The following is a 12732-nucleotide window of genomic DNA, read 5'->3' as shown; positions in this document are numbered from 1 at the left end:
GTCCAGGCCTGGCGGATTCTCTCTGCCCCAGGGAGACACGACGCCCGCAGAGGAAGGGTCAGGAGCCTGCTGACACGGAGCGTCCGCTGGGATGAGCTCTCAGGGCTGATGCTACTGAGAAGGGGAGCAGAGTCCACGTCGCATGCGAATCCCATTGCTGCTGAAACAGAAGCGGAGGCCAAGGCTGAGGGGAAAGGACGGGGGCAGAGCCAGGGAGCAGCCCAAGTGAGGGGGAGCAGGGTAAGGTGAGGCAGGCAGGGGAGAAAGGCCCAGGGTTATTTCTGGCCTTCTGCCTTGAGAGACAGGCGTGAAGATGCCACTGCAAGAAGGTGAGTCGCCCACTGAGTGGGACTCAAGCATGGCTGGCGATGGACAGAGCATTCTGGATGCCACTCGGCAACCCCAGGAGGACACCAGGCCCCGGGAGAAGCTGCTCCGCCTGAGACAAAGGGTTCCGGGTGAGGCCGCGCCCTCCCACCTCCCTCCCTGGACCTGGAGGCCGGTTCCTTTTCTCTAGGGTGGACTTGGCCAGCTTCCCCCCTCCTGCTGCCAGGACCATCCGTTCCTTTTGTCTCCCTCTCTTATCTTCCCTCCCTGGCGCTTGATGAACCAGGCCTTGGATCTTCTCCGGTTCCCCACCTGGATAAAAGGGCCTGGGTTCAGGTGTGGTCTGCTCCCTGGAGAACCCAGCGTGCCAGAGGGGCGGGGCTGCCACACAGGCTGATCAGAGGGGTGGGGAGAGGGAGGACCACTCGGGCTGCTGTGCCAGAGCCAGGACAGTCTAAGCGGTGGGATGGGGAGTTACCTTGCTCTCCAGGGTCCTTGGGATGCCTCGGAGGATATTAGGTTCACTTCTGTCCCTCCCACCCACCTGCCCTCCCTCACACGTGCATGGATCCAAAGGGAAGCAACTCCACCCTCTCTACTCCAGGGGGCTCTCGCTGGTCAAATCCCTGACATCAGCCTGGAGGCATCTCCAGGAGACCAAGGTGGCCTTGGAGCCGGAATCTCAGCAGAAGCCCAATCCCAAGCCAAGAGGTCCCAGTCCTGCTTCTGCAGCTGCCCCCATGGGCCTCAGCGATGCCCTGGCTGAGGCTGACTTGGCGTTCTCCCCTCTACCCATTGCCAGGCAAGTTCTCCGCCACGGCACCTGTGTAGAGCAAGCCTGCCACCTGGTGGTGAGGCAACTCAACTACAGGCCAGGGCTCTTGAGGGGGTTCGGCCTTCTTCGCACCCCATAGCCTGGGTGCCTGAAGGCAGCGCTGCCATGTTGAGGCAGGGTGGAGCCTGCCTTAGGCCCTTCTGCAAAGGGTCCAGGGGACGAGAAGGCAATCAGCAGGGGTAAGGGCAGGTTCAAGGGCTGAGGCTGGGGCCCCTGGAGCGAGACCCGACTGGAGGGGCTGGTGAAAGGAGACAGTCAGGCTCCACACAGGCCCGCGGGGCTCTCCCGTGCTGTTGGTGAGGAAGCAGCAGCCTGGGCAGTAGGGAGGCCAACACCGGGGTCCACACTCCACCACCACCTCCATCAGCTGGAGCTCCTGCTGCAGAGGCAGGACAGACAGACATGGCAAGGTGCAGGCCCTGCTCTCAAGGAGCTCCTGAGCTAGAACCAAGATGGCCCTAGAGCCAGGAGCTGGCAAATGGCTCAGACACCAGCTGCCGTTGGAGCAGGGCGGGCCTTCGGGGTCGCTGGTCATCCAGAGGCAGCTGATGAGTTTCCTGGGCCCCTTCCTCCACACAGAAATGTTCACATTAAAAATCACTTTTTATGACTGCTTTGGTATAAAGACCAATATATCAATACTATATATTATGACATTGTCTTCAACCTAAAAGGTCATTATTTTCCTCTTGTCTTTAAAATAAATTAAAACACTTTTGTGTGTCTAATGGATATGTCAGCCCTGAGTCCAACCTCTCCTCTTGCAGATGACAGACTAAAGTCCAGGAGAGGAGGGGCCTGCACACTACCCAGCAGGCTAGGGGTCAGGCTGGGCCACCCGCAGCCCCTCCAGCTCCCAGGCTGTGGCTCTCTCCACTACCCACTTTGCCTTTTCCAGGGAGCAGAAAGATCCCTGCCACCTACACCACAGGCCAAGGAAGGGCCCACTCACCCAGCCCCCACAGGGAAGCCCTGGCTGGGTGCCACCCACTCCACTGCCCTTCGGCAGTGTCTGCCCTCCGCTGTGCTGGCCCTGCAGCCAGGCGGCCGCCATCACCACCGGGGCTCTTTGGACCGCTGTCTTATTAATTCCTAATTTCCACTTTGCAAAAAGAGAGAGCCTCAGTCGGCCCTCTCTCCAGCCCAGCAATCACACAGATGATCCAAGCATCTTGGACAGCCTTTAATTTCTTTCCCAATACACACGGGCACCACAGAGAGGCTGTGTGGCACCAGCTTAAACATCATAAATTACTCAAGTACCAGAGATTACTTAATAAAGCTCAGGGCTCCCTCCCAGCCTCCCTGACTTGGTCAGTAACACCAGGTTAGTGAAAGGTGACCTCTCCTTTGAAGATGCCCAATGTGGGGAGTGATAGGTGTCCCCAGGTCTCAGCCACCTCTCCAGCCCTCCTCAGGACCTTTGATGCCAGGCAGAAGCTGTGACACGGGTGGCAAGGCAGAGACCTGGGAGACTCCAGGGTGGATTCGGGCATTTCTACTCCAGATCTCCACGCATCAGTGGGAGTTGTGCTCTAATGGTGGCAAATCCAACCCTTCTCGGACACAGCTCGGAGGCCGGGGCAGAGGCATGCCCAAGAGTAAAGGAGGCGCTGGCTACCTGTGGAGTCAGGCAAGTCAAAGCATCTGCCAGGTGTGTTCACTGGGCCTCACGTCCTACCACATGCCGCCTTCGCATCCCCAGTGCCTTACTCTCGAGGGGCCCTCCAGCGGTGCTGCTCTCACATGCATAGTCCACCCCCCTTCAGAGCGAGCTTTGTGAAGCCCAGCTCTGTCCGCATCATCTCCTCGCAGATTTGTGAGGCCCCCATTGCCTGCCTAATACACCCTGGCTCCATAACCTGGAGCCCAGTGCCTTCCTCGTGGTGATAAAAGGGCAAGAGTGAAAAGATGATCGAGGGTGAGGCCATGGCTCCCCTCGGGAGCCTCAGGCAGGAGATGCTCGTCAGCCGGGTGGCTCAGCAAAATCCTAAAAAGACACAGGAATGAAAAGGGAAAACCCAGAATTGGGTCCTAGTCCATGATGCTGGGAAAGAGGCTTCAGGGGAGGCAGCGGGTAGGAAGAGAAAGGGAACCTAAGGCGCTAAGCACTGGCTGGGCCTGGGCGACCCTGGGGAACCTTGTTCTGCTTAGGAACCCCCACACTGGCCTCAGCTCAGGCTCCCCAAGCTGGGGGTCCCTGTAACCCCCCAGCCCAGAAGAACCTGAATCCATTGTCCAGTCCCGCCACGACCAACAGCCCATTCCACTTGCATGGGCTTTAGAGCTGATAAGCACCATCCTGCCCCATCCCACCCAACCCTCGCCATGCCGAGAGGCAGGGAAGATTTAGCTCAGTTTCACCAGTGGGGCAATGACTCAGGCAAGAACCTCCCAAACCACAGCAGGTCTGCTCAGCAGAAGCCCACTGTCCGCTGAGCACAGGCTTTGTGCTGAGGAGTCAGACCGAGCGACCCGAGGTTCCTTTCCTACCATTGTATGAAGCCATGGCTCAGAAATCCGCAACGGATCCGCCAGAACAGAGTGTAGAACCAGGGCGGGAAGGGCCGGCCTGGCGGGTGAGGAGTGGGGGGAGCCCGAGTTCCAGCCCTCGCCAGGCCAGCCCAGCACGCACCCTCTGACTCTCGTTCGAATATCACTAAGAAAGACGAGTGGCGGCAGGTGGGAGAGAGAAATGCCGTCTTTATTGCTGACATGGCTTCCTGGGCACCCTACACACACCCCGTGAGTCCGGCGGCCTTAACCGCACCACCCCAGGTGGCATGGCTGGCAGGCTTTGCACATGGAGGTGACGATGGAGGGCCTGCCGAGGATGAAGGTGTCGCAGGCAGGCAGAGGGCAACCTGGGCGCTCTGCAAGCAGTCTGAGGGAAGAACCCAGCAGGAGCTGAGCCAGTGTGTGCGCCCTGTGCATGCTCCCCAAAGCACCACCTGGATAAGTCTGCTCCCCTTCCCGGGGCAGAGGGGGTACAGGGGGAGAGAAGCCGAGAGGCACTAGAGCTTTCTCCATGAGGAAGGAGCGCCTGAGAAGGAAGCATGCCCTCCAAGCAGGGGGCCTGGGCGCCAGTCTGGACCATCCATCGCCTCCTCACATGCCACTCTCCACCCCCAGAGCTCCCTGCCTCTGCGCTCTGAAGGCGCAGGTGCTGGGGAGATGGTCTCGCTCGCTGTCTGCACGGGGTGGGGAGTGGGGGGTGGGGGGTGGACATCTCTTCTGAGCAGAGAACTAGAGCTCACGAATTGCAGGGAGGTTATAAAACACCCCAGGAGCCTGGTGTGTGGGGTAAGAGGACATGTTCTAGAATGACCCAGGACCAGGCCAGTGCCCTGGACCCCTTGGTGCTCCAAGGGCAATCTTTATGCGCCTGTGTTCACCATGCATCGCAATGAAATCACAAAGTTATAAAAGTCCTACAAGACAGTCAGAGTTGGTGACTTTGATATTAGATACCACACACCAGTAAACTGGATACATAATGCAGTGGGTTCACCACAGTCCCTCTTAAAGCGTCACTGTGTCACCTGTGTGTACCTCGATGTATGCTCCAGGATAAGACGGGTGGGAGGAGTCAGTACCGCGGGCATTGCTCGGGACCCGCAGCCAATCCTATCTATGCCCACAGTCTGGGTAAAGTTGAGAGTCACCTGTCTCGGAAAGAAAAGGTGAAGAGCCGTGGGAGTACAGAACTCGCGTCCCAAGGGGAAATACAGGTTAGGCCTTGTGCGCCTCTAGTCACATTTTCAGCACTGAACAGCACATAACTTTGTTTTGTGTGCGTTTCTGTTTAAAGACACCTTATTTATACACATTTTGATTCATTTACACTGAACTCCCAGCCAACGGCACTAGAACTCCCAGCGGCCCGAAGCTTTGCTGACACGTCTCGCTGTCCAGAAGGACGGCTCAGCCTTCCTGTGCTGGGGATGGACGCGCGGCAGCTCTGCGGCTCTCTGCCCGCTTGTTCTCACAGCAAAATCACCCATGAAAAGCACAAAAGTGCAGGAAGAGGTGGCACTAAGTAGGCTGAGAAGAGGACGCTTGTTTACAGCCCAAGAGCTGAAGCAGGATGGCAGAGTCCCGTGTCCGCTGCGTCCACCCGGGCTGAGTGCGTGTGCACCAAGCAGCTCGCGTTCTCGCCGCCGCGCGTCTGCAAAACCGTGAAAGCGCCACAGGCATCACTGTGGGTCACAGGCTTTAGCAAGCAGGCAAATCTGCAAATAGGGCCCCACGAGTACCGAGGCTGGCTGCACGTGCACGATGGAGCACTGCTCACCAGGAGGAGGAAGAAAGGACGTACACACGCATCCTGATGAGCCACAGGCGTGTGCTGAGTGAGAGAAGCCAGTCTCAAGAGTCACATGCGTCCCCTTTATATGACACTCCTGAAAAGACACAACTCCAGCGATGAAGGACAGTCCGTGGACAGAGGTGGGGGAAGCGTGGCTCTAGTAATGGGGTAGCTGGAGGGAATTTGGGGGGTGATAGACCTGCCCCATATTCTGATTTTAGTGGCGGTAATGCAAACCTACACTTATGTTAAAAATGCAGAAAACTGTACATCAGGAGAAAAACTTAATTTCACTATAAGAAATAAGTAAATAAACGCCACAGTAACAAGTAACCAGAGAGGCAACCGGGACTGCTTTGCTCCAGGAAGCAGAGCCCATGGGCAGGTGCCTATGGCTTCCGAGAGGCCTTGTCAGAGCGAGGACAGCTGCCCCATGTGCCTCGCGCCCCATGCGAGTGGTCCCAGTAGCCGGCCAGCCAGCCAGGAGGGCAGCCAGCACCATCCAGAGCCTTCCCAGCCACTTTCCACCTGCTCCTCTGTGAGGAGACCTCACTCCTCCAAGGTCCCCTGGGGAACTGGTTTTTCATCCTTGAGCAGAGAGATCCCCCCTCAGAAGTTAGTGTTGCCCCTAGCAACCAGCTCGCTCTCCAAACGGCTTTGAATACCGACTGCCTTAGGAAGACTGCTCCTCAGAACTGATTTCTCAAAGACCTCCTATCACAATGGGAACAAAACATCTTTAAACAGAAAATTTATCAAGGTTTTAAAACAAAGATTCAAACTGTTTTCATCACATTCTGACTACATGTGTGCTGAGTGGCTTGAGGGTGACTTTTAGTTTTTCCAAAGGAAGAAAGAAGGAACAATGGTAGCAGATCATGAAATGCCACCTGTTCCAAAAGACCAGCGAGGGGTAAAATAGAGAGAATGTGATATCTCTGTAAAATGCCCTAGTAACAGGTCTTGGCGCATAGTAGGTGCTTAATAAGTGCCAGGGAAAATCAAGACAAATCCCTGGGTCTAAAAGACTCATGCAGCCCGGCTAGCTCAGTCGGTAGAGCATGAGACTCTTAAAAGACTCATGCACTATAATAGTTAAAGCTTGCGCGCGCACACACACACACACACGCTCATTGAGCACGAACCCTGGAGTAGGCTACTGGTAGCCAGTAAAAAGCCTTCCACGTAGACAGTGTTCAATAAATAAATGAAACATGGTCCATGACTTCCGAGGGCTCCAAGTCTAATGAACAGAACAATATGCATAAATAATTGCCCTATCAGGCAGAGACACTGGTGCTAGAATAAAATATAAGAAGCGTGCAATGGGAAAATAGGTATTTTAATCAAGGTGCTTTGGTTGCAAGTGACAGAATCCCACCTCAAATGCACAGAAACAAAGGGCCAATGCATTGGTGCACATAATTTGGAAGGACCTGGGTGTATCCACAGGTTCAAGTGGATGTCGATAGGAAATTCCGCTTTCTTACGATCCTTTGTCTTTCTCTGCTTTCATGAAAGAGGTTTTAAGTTTGGAAGTGGATCTGGCTTGAATCCCAACTCTATTTACTAGCTTGAGCTTTTTTAAGCTACAGCTTTTTCATTTTTAAAGTGGGAATAATCATACCCCCCCTCTCAGATGGTAGTGACGATTAAAGGGAGTAAGTTATAATTTTTGTTGTTGAATGAATCCTGTTTGTTTCAGCTCAACAATATTTTCTTCTAATCCTCAAGCACCCATCCCTCCATGTATCCATCCCTCCATGTGTCCATCCCTTCCTTGATCCATCCATCCATCTATGCATCCACCCATCCATGCAGCCATGCAGCCATCCATCCATCTGTGCATCCACCCATCCATGCAGCCATCCATCCATCTATGCATTTATCCATCCATCCATCCATGCTTCCATTCAGCCATGTATTCGTCCATCCATCCTTCTCTCTATCCATCCATACATACATCCATGCATCCATCCCTCCCTTTATCCATTCATCCATCCATTCATCCATGCATGCATCTACCCATCCATCCACCTATCCATCCACCTATCCATCCCTCTCTTTATCCATCCATCTATCGATGCATCCACCCATCCATGCACCCATCCATGCAGCCATCCAGCCATACATCCATGCATGCATGCATCCATCCATCCATGCTTCCATTCAGCCATGCATCCATCCATCCATCCCTCTCTCTATCCATCCATCCATCCATCCATCCATCCATACATACATACATACATACATGCATCCACCCATCCATGCATCTATCCTTCCATGCATCCACCCATCCATGCATCCATCCATCTGTCCATCAATGTATCCATCCATCCATCCATCCATCCATCCATCCATCCATCCATTCCTCACTCCATCCATCCATGCATCCATCCATGCACCCACCTACCCACCCACCCAATGTATATTAAGCCCCTTCTCTGTTCCAGGCAGTGTGAAATGCACCAAGAATATTGATATTAATAAGTTGGTTCCCTGACCTCCAGTCTCTTGCGAGTGAGCGCAATGAGACAAACAAATAAGAAACACAAATTAAGAAAGTGCAGAGAAGTACAGCAACTCCTTAAACCTGTGCAGTGCTTTGGATTCCTGAAGAACACTTTTACACCCAGTCGCCCCACTAACATCTCATAGCAATCTCGTTGGATATAGCATCACTCTGTCTTACTAATGAGGAAACTGAGGCACCCTCTCAGCAGCATGGCTAAAACGCTCGCAGCTGGTGGGAGGTAGGAACAAGTCCCACTTCCCGTGATGTTAAAATAAAATGATTCCTGGGGGGAAGAAAAAAGATTTGTCTTGATGTTATTTTGAAATATAGTGACCAATAAAGGAGCTGTAAGCAGCTGCAAACAAAGCATGAGACAGCGGGAGGAGAGCAGGAGGGGAGTAGAGCGAGGGCTCGGGATGGACCGTGAGCTCGAGCGCAGGTGAGGAGCTGGGCCTGGCACAGCGATTCGCCTCCCGGCCAACGCCTGGGGTAGAGCATGGGAAGTGGAGTCACACCTAAGCGCTGGCCCTTTTCTCTGTAATCTTGACAGCAACTCTGCAGCGTTTGCATCACCACCGAACACTCAGAACTCTGACACGGTGGTCTACACACTGAATCCCCTGTCTGCTGTGGGGCTCACCCTTACATACCATCTTTTTTTGGGACATTAGGATGATCTGTGACTCCCATCTTCTCAACCCCCACACCGGCTTTACTTGAGGCAAATGCCGTAACTAATTTCCCAGTAGTGACTCAGCAGCAGGCAGAAAACCTGGAGGCCGAACCCAGGTCTCGAGGCGCTGCTCTCCCTACCAGATGCCAGAGGCGGGAAACGGCTGCTGGCTTCCCCGCACCCACCTGGGTCTGCCCCGCACAGAGGAAGTCCCATTGTAATGCGAGCCCTTCCCTCCTTTTTCCCTCTCACCAACCAGGGCGAAAGGGACCCGACCCGTGTTAGAGCCCTTCCCCAGGTCGCTCCATCGGAGGAGTGACGGGATGTGCGTCCCCGATGGTCAGGTCAGCAGGGAGGGGGTGGCAGGGGGGGTTGCTCTCGGGGCTCCTGAGAGGCTGCCCACCTCTGCAGGCAGAGTGATCTCTGCTGGCCTTGCTCCTAGGTCTGTGACATAGGCAAGTCCTTAACTTCCCTAGACTTTAGTTTTCTCAATCCAAAAAATGGGGATGATCATGATCGTAATGTCTGTGCTACAGGGTTATCGTGAGGCACAAACAAGTTCATTCATGCAGGTGCATGTTGTGAACTGTAGGGTAAGTGCTTGTTCTTGTTGTCTTTGTTATTATTGTTGACAGGTGAGGGTTGGAGAGAAGTGTGAGTGTCCCCAGACACCCCACTGGGAAGTTCCAGAAATTTCTTGAGATAAAGAGAGCAGCAAGTCACTGTGCAAAGTAAAATTGTAAGGAGTCCACACGACCAGGGACAGCGTAAAATTTTGGTCTTTGGACTAGCTTTCTTTTAACCCCAGAAAAACTATAAAATGGTTGTAGAAAGAAGAGGAGCTGAAATGGAGGGATAAATGGGGCATTTTCCCAGCTGGGCCGGAGGACGCTGATTGACTACAATCAGTGCCACCAGCCCGCTAACGAGACCCAATCAGGCGGGGCGATTAGAGAGATTCTTGGGGAAAGAAGCGCAGCAGCTGCAGGGAGGCTCCTGCTCTTCCAGCGCAGAGCGGGGAGCCGGGCCCAGGAGCCGCAGAGGGAGAGGGAGGCAGGGGAAGGAGTCACGGAGCATCGGCACCCACAGCCCTTCCCGAGGAGGCCAGAGAGGACGGTGAGGCTCCAGGGAGAGCGGCCGCCTCCGTTTCCTCAGACACCGATTTCCTTCTCGCTCCCACTAACTGCCTCCTGCTGCTGGGCTAAGCCGAGAGCCCGGGGAGGGCAGGGCCGCGCCCACGAGGATCGCAGCTCACGCAGGCACAGCCTGTCGCAGGTCACGTAGCTGCTTCGTGTACAAAATCTCACTCACAGAAACATTTTTAGTATTTTTCCCACTTTGAAGGATGGCTTTAATGCAGCTCATTTTAATACATTTTTATTGAGTGTCTACTTTGCATACAGGATTGGTGTTAGAGTTTAAAAGAACAACGCCTCCTCTCAGGGAGCTCATAGCCTAATACGAGAGACATAGGCCCCTTCAGGGTTTCCGGTTGCTGTCCCTTTCAGTAGAATGACAACTAACAGATGCAGGAGGAAGTTTTCAGTTTAAAAAAAAAAAAATCATCATTTGGCAAATATCAAAATTGATTCAAGCGAGACCATCAATGGATGCTAAAACCATTGGGTGAAAATTTGGTGAGGGACTAGGGTTTTACAACCTCAAAATCTCACCCCATAGGTTACTTATTAATCACAAAAGGGGAAATGATAAGCTTATACTATAAAAACTTGAAACGCAGCACTTAACAAAGCGATAACAGTAAACAAGACCAAAAGTAGGACCAAGTGGTACCGTGCTCCTCCCAATATGATGCCCTGAAGAGAGCACCATGTAATTTAGGTAGTACTCCTGCCAAAAATATTACTCTAAAACTACCATGAATAAACCCTCACACGTATCCAAACTGAGGGGCGCCCCCATCACCACGAGCCTGCACCTTCAAGCTGTCCTGGCCGTTAGAGATAAAGGGACTGAAGAAGACATGCTCCAGATTAGAGGCTGAAGAGCCCTCACCACTGAGTGCAGTGTGTGCTACTAGATTGGGTCCCATACCAGAAAAAATTGCTCTAAAGGCCATTTGGGAGATGATCTGGTGAAAGCTGAGTGTGAGCTGTGTAAGAGCAGAAGCCCGTTTGAAGTGAGCAGATGAATGGCAGAATCCTGCCTACTTGATGTCACACATTGATGTCTAAAGTCTCTCCCCTAATTAATTATTGATCCCCCCCAACTTGTAACTATCATATTTCCCATGAAGTGTAATGTCACCACCGCCTCCCCGGCTGCGCAAGCCAACCACCTAGAAGGCAGCAGTTTCTTTCCGTTACCCTCACGGCCTGTCGCTCAGCAATTCCTGTTGTTTTACCTTCAGAGTCTGCTCCACACTGACCCACTGCTGTCCATCACTACGCTCTGGTCCACACCACTGCCATCTTACAAGGGGGACTACGAAAGTCAACTCTTCACTTTCCCCTACTAGTCATCTTTTACTTGTAAATCAGTATGTGTCCCTACCCTGCCTAAACCTCTCCCAAGCATCCATTAAGCTTAGAATAAAGTCCTGAAATCTTCTATATCTTCCTTGAAAGAAAACCTTACCTCCTGTAGCCTCAGTGCTGAGATTTCTGCAAACCAAACCCAGAGGGTACCTGTGAGAGGCTGAATCACTGCACAAATTGTATCCCCAATCTCACAAGTGTCTTCTGGTAAATTGGGGCATGGATTGAGAAAAAATAAGACGCTGAACATTGGAATGGGAACATATGAGAAGACCCTAATGAAGTTGAGGACCTTGTACTCCTAAATTCTGCTAAGTTTTCTTTGTAGAAGCAGCTCTTTCATCCCTGCCTAAGGATTGTCTTCCTTTGCTCGAAGAACCTGTACTGGCCTCCCTCAGGCCCTGCTGATTCTCCTCAGGACCTCTGACAACCCTCTTTGCATATATATATATATATATATATATATATATATATATATACATATCTTTATTCATTTCAGAGAGAGGAAAGGAGAGGGAGAGAGAGAGAAACATCAATGATGAAAGAGTCATTGATCGGCTGCCTCCTGCACACGTCTGACTTGGGATCAAGCCCACAACCCAGGTATGTGCCCTGACTGGGAATCGGACCACGATCTCCTGGATCTTAGGTTGATGCTCAACCACTGAGCCACACCAGGCCGGGCCCCTCTTTGCTTCTGAACCCATAACTAAACTCAAGTTTTAACAGGCCTCAAAGGGTGTGGTGCAAAGTGTGAACTGCAAAGAGATTCGCTAAACATCCAAAGAACTGCATTATTTTTCCAATTTACACAGATAGGAATGGGGGTGGGGTGTCTGGAAATGAATCAAGTGTAGGATCCAGGTAGAAGAGACATAAAGTTGGGTAAGAATGGATTAACTGATATGGGTCCACTGAGCAGAGATTCTGGACTCAATTTTAGCCTGAGGGATTGGGAAGAGCTCTAACAGTTTGTTTGGTTAGTTGACTAAAACATGGACTCAAAACATGGCCTACATTAAATTAAAATGCCAAAACTGCCTTGGTATATGGTGGAGGAAGGTATCCAAAGACTTAGGGAGATTGGAATATTAAAGTAAGTTCATCATGTAAGACCTATTTACCCACCCCAGGAAGGTCTAGAGGACACATTTCCCCCCACAACTGTGAGAAATAAATTTATGAGAGAAGCCCCGGCATCATTAAACGGTTCCTTAGTTGCTCTTCTCTGTAAGTCAGACATTATAGTGGGAACTGCCACAACTGAATGGGGATCTCTGAGGGTAATGGTAGAATGGGACACTGGGTGACAGGGCCCAAATGTTGGCACTTAATTGCCAAAGCCCAGGTGACCATGGTTATTGTAATGGGCAGCAGGGTCTAAGTAGTAATAAGAATTGTCTGGCTCTCAGAGACCTATGACATTGGCTAGTTGATCATTGGCTAGAAAAGAAGTAGATGTACAGTCTACTAAAGTCTTACTTAGTTTGTATCTGCACAGGAGTTCTAATGAACAGAAAACTAATGTGAAACACAAAATCACGGTCATCATTCCTAACATGGTCACAAAAACAT

General features: G+C 52.1%; 1 pseudogene; it reads left to right on the top strand.

Moving 5' to 3' along the window:
• The first annotated feature begins 313 nt into the window (after window positions 1-313).
• The window catches only part of LOC148091917 (succinate-semialdehyde dehydrogenase, mitochondrial pseudogene), a 60748-nt pseudogene continuing 48329 nt past the window's right edge, over window positions 314-12732 (top strand).

Source organism: Miniopterus natalensis, chromosome 11 (genome assembly GCF_054644295.1).
Source record: "Miniopterus natalensis isolate mMinNat1 chromosome 11, mMinNat1.hap1, whole genome shotgun sequence".
In the NCBI taxonomy this organism is placed as follows: Eukaryota; Metazoa; Chordata; class Mammalia; order Chiroptera; family Miniopteridae; genus Miniopterus; species Miniopterus natalensis.
The sequence above is the reverse complement of the archived record's forward strand: the minus strand, read 5'-3'. Positions and strand labels throughout refer to the sequence as shown.